Consider the following 5000-nt stretch of genomic DNA (forward strand, 5'->3'; position numbering starts at 1 on the left):
TAAAAAATAAAAAATAAAGAAAAAATTGTACACAACAGTTTTCAACACTGATAATAATCATAAATGTTTCTTGATCATCAGATCCTCATATTAGAGTGATTTCTGGAGGATCATGTGACACTGAAGACTGGAGTAATGATGCTGAACATTCAGCTTTGATCACAGGAATAAATTACACTTTACTATATATTCACATAGAAAACAGATGATTTACATTATAATAATATTTCACTGTTTTACTGTATTTTTGATCAAATAAACGCAGCTTTGAGCAGAAGAGACTCTTTCACAAACATTAAAACTGTAATTAATCCAAACGTGTGTGTATATCAGATTGTCTGGTCAGATTGATCTTCAGGTCTTCTCCTGATGTTGTGTGTGTGTGTGTGTGTGTGTGTGTGTGTCGGTCAAGCAGAGAGAGAGCGCCTGCCGGAACATGACCAGAAATGAAGCATTGTGGGAAGGATGAAGTGTGACGATCACAGAATAGAGTATAATAGAGTGTAATGCTGAACTCTTCCACTCGGGTTATTAGAGTCTCAGTGCTTGAAATGCCATTAAAATATGCAAAGCAAAGGTCATTCACATCTCCTCTTTCTCACACTCGTCAGACTTAGGACGGGCACACACAACTCACGAGTCGCGAATCTTAATGCATCTCAGGAATAGTCCGGAAGGAATCTTCAGATCAGTAATCGTCATCGGTGCCGAATCCGGTTTCCAGCCGCTGTGAAGCGCTTTGTGTGTCGACGTCTGTGCCATTCCTCCAAGCGTGTCACAGACGGATGTGATTAGCAAACCTGGAAATGCACAAAGATATCCCTGAAACCAAATGCATTCGGAATCCTATTAAACATGGGATGATGTCTGAGAGCGGACTCCATATCTCGGCACAGCGTTCCAGAAACCTCTTCAGCTCCTCGGATTCACTCCAGAACACAACACCAGAACTCCCGAGAAAAGCTCTCTGTGCATTACAGTCGGGAACGTTCCAGATCTGAGCCGAGACTGAATACCCTGCAGACGGGATTAAAGATGAACGCAGTACAGTTCTGATCTGAGAGATGAGGCCGGCTGATAAGATCATATTCCTGCATGTGGGAAAGTGCATGTCTTGATGAGCTTCGACGGCCCTGCAGTGATGAGTTAACTTACATAAAGCACATATTCCCCACAGTCTCCCAATTAATGAGGACAGGAAAACTGAATACTCATAATTAATGATACAACCTGAAAATGCTGTTAACCCTCTGGAGCTCTTCGCGCGTCGGTCAGGAATGACCCAATTAAAAAACAATTGTCAATGACATGATTGTACTAGTTTGATAATGTTTTTTATTTAATATTTTATGGTAGTACATTATATTTACGCTGTATTTACAATCCATTTATTCACATTTCCAACTTAAACTGTGGTAAATCTTGAATGCTTTAGAGCGACAGATATTGCTCATGTGTTTTAAAAAGTGAACTTTAAAAAACAGTTACAGAATTTTACTTGTATTGATATGAAAAATGCACAAAAATACTATTTTCAATTTTTATATGAAATATATATTTTCAAAATCACATTTTACTCTATAAAGTTATTTTTGGCTGCAGTACCACACGCTTCCACTAGAGCGATAGTGGGACTCAATCAATCACACAACGATTTTAAATTATTAATAAAACTTTCCCTCTTCCTAACTTCGGGAAACTGTCCTGATGAGGCTGATATTTACTTCATATGAAGTGCATTATAAAGGTATTTTGAATGCAGAAATTACGATGTATTGTATTAGTCTCATGAATAATTGTAACCACACTTATAATAAATTATAATAATTATTGTTTCAGATTCACAGCTGTAAAACAGTCTGCAAATAATCCATTTTAACTTTGATTCGTTACTTATGAAAAGATATAATGCATTATAATGTACATTATGAATACCTTTATAATGCATTAGACGAGGGCTAGTGTTACCGTATATTAATTTGATATGTAAGTCCTGTCATTTTTAAGATCGAAGCAATATATTAAAATAGTATTTCTATCCGCATGAGTGATTCATCAATATGAGCGGTTATGATGTGGACGGACACACTGCAGTTTACAGATGTTACTCTACATTTCCAGAAATCAGAGTCCAAATGATGGAACAGTGAAGCGTCTCGTCTCTCACACACTCTATTCTGCGTCTCTCACACACTCTATTCTCACACACTCTATTCTGCGTCTCTCGCACACTCTATTCTGCGTCTCTCGCACACTCTATTCTCACACACTCTATTCTGCGTCTCTCACACACTCTATTCTGCGTCTCTCACACACTCTATTCTGAGTCTCTCGCACACTCTATTCTGCGTCTCTCGCACACTCTATTCTGCGTCTCTCGCACACTCTATTCTGAGTCTCTCGCACACTCTATTCTGCGTCTCTCACACACTCTATTCTCACACACTCTATTCTGCGTCTCTCACACACTCTATTCTCACACACTCTATTCTGAGTCTCTCGCACACTCTATTCTGCGTCTCTCACACACTATTCTCACACACTCTATTCTGAGTCTCTCGCACACTCTATTCTGAGTCTCTCGCACACTCTATTCTGAGTCTCTCACACACTCTATTCTCACACACTCTATTCTGAGTCTCTCGCACACTCTATTCTGAGTCTCTCGCACACTCTATTCTGCGTCTCTCGCACACTCTATTCTGAGTCTCTCGCACACTCTATTCTGCGTCTCTCGCACACTCTATTCTGCGTCTCTCGCACACTCTATTCTGCGTCTCTCGCACACTCTATTCTGAGTCTCTCGCACACTCTATTCTGCTTCTCGCACACTCTATTCTGCGTCTCTCACACACTCTATTCTCACACACTATTCTGCGTCTCTCACACACTCTATTCTCACACACTCTATTCTGAGTCTCTCGCACACTCTATTCTGAGTCTCTCGCACACTCTATTCTGAGTCTCTCGCACACTCTATTCTGCGTCTCTCGCACACTCTATTCTGAGTCTCTCGCACACTCTATTCTGCGTCTCTCGCACACTCTATTCTGCGTCTCTCGCACACTCTATTCTGCGTCTCTCGCACACTCTATTCTGAGTCTCTCGCACACTCTATTCTGCGTCTCTCGCACACTCTATTCTGCGTCTCTCGCACACTCTATTCTGCGTCTCTCGCACACTCTATTCTGAGTCTCTCGCACACTCTATTCTGCGTCTCTCGCACACTCTATTCTGAGTCTCTCACACACTCTATTCTCACACACTCTATTCTGCGTCTCTCGCACACTCTATTCTGAGTCTCTCGCACACTCTATTCTGAGTCTCTCGCACACTCTATTCTGAGTCTCTCGCACACTCTATTCTGCGTCTCTCGCACACTCTATTCTGCGTCTCTCGCACACTCTATTCTGCGTCTCTCGCACACTCTATTCTGCGTCTCTCGCACACTCTATTCTGCGTCTCTCGCACACTCTATTCTGAGTCTCTCGCACACTCTATTCTGCGTCTCTCGCACACTCTATTCTGAGTCTCTCGCACACTCTATTCTGAGTCTCTCGCACACTCTATTCTGCGTCTCTCGCACACTCTATTCTGCGTCTCTCGCACACTCTATTCTGCGTCTCTCGCACACTCTATTCTGAGTCTCTCACACACTCTATTCTGCGTCTCTCACACACTCTATTCTGAGTCTCTCGCACACTCTATTCTGAGTCTCTCGCACACTCTATTCTGCGTCTCTCGCACACTCTATTCTGCGTCTCTCGCACACTCTATTCTGCGTCTCTCGCACACTCTATTCTGAGTCTCTCGCACACTCTATTCTGCGTCTCTCACACACTCTATTCTGCGTCTCTCGCACACTCTATTCTGCGTCTCTCACACACTCTATTCTCACACACTCTATTCTGCATCTCTCGCACACTCTATTCTGCGTCTCTCGCACACTCTATTCTGCGTCTCTCGCACACTCTATTCTGCGTCTCTCGCACACTCTATTCTGAGTCTCTCGCACACTCTATTCTGCGTCTCTCACACACTCTATTCTGAGTCTCTCGCACACTCTATTCTGAGTCTCTCGCACACTCTATTCTGCGTCTCTCGCACACTCTATTCTGCGTCTCTCGCACACTCTATTCTGAGTCTCTCGCACACTCTATTCTGCGTCTCTCGCACACTCTATTCTGCGTCTCTCGCACACTCTATTCTGCGTCTCTCGCACACTCTATTCTGCGTCTCTCGCACACTCTATTCTGCGTCTCTCACACACTCTATTCTGCGTCTCTCCCACACTCTATTCTGAGTCTCTCGCACACTCTATTCTGCGTCTCTCGCACACTCTATTCTGAGTCTCTCGCACACTCTATTCTGCGTCTCTCGCACACTCTATTCTGAGTCTCTCGCACACTCTATTCTGAGTCTCTCACACACTCTATTCTGCGTCTCTCGCACACTCTATTCTGAGTCTCTCGCACACTCTATTCTGCGTCTCTCGCACACTCTATTCTGAGTCTCTCGCACACTCTATTCTGCGTCTCTCGCACACTCTATTCTGAGTCTCTCGCACACTATTCTGAGTCTCTCGCACACTCTATTCTGCGTCTCTCGCACACTCTATTCTGCGTCTCTCGCACACTCTATTCTGCGTCTCTCACACACTCTATTCTGCGTCTCTCGCACACTCTATTCTGCGTCTCTCGCACACTCTATTCTGCGTCTCTCGCACACTCTATTCTGAGTCTCTCGCACACTCTATTCTGAGTCTCTCGCACACTCTATTCTGCGTCTCTCGCACACTCTATTCTGAGTCTCTCGCACACTATTCTGAGTCTCTCGCACACTCTATTCTGAGTCTCTCGCACACTCTATTCTGAGTCTCTCGCACACTCTATTCTGCGTCTCTCGCACACTCTATTCTGAGTCTCTCGCACACTCTATTCTGAGTCTCTCGCACACTCTATTCTGAGTCTCTCGCACACTCTATTCTGCGTCTCTCGCAC

This window comes from Squalius cephalus (genome assembly GCF_949319135.1).
Source record: "Squalius cephalus genome assembly, chromosome: 9".
NCBI classification, from domain to species: domain Eukaryota; kingdom Metazoa; phylum Chordata; class Actinopteri; order Cypriniformes; family Leuciscidae; genus Squalius; species Squalius cephalus.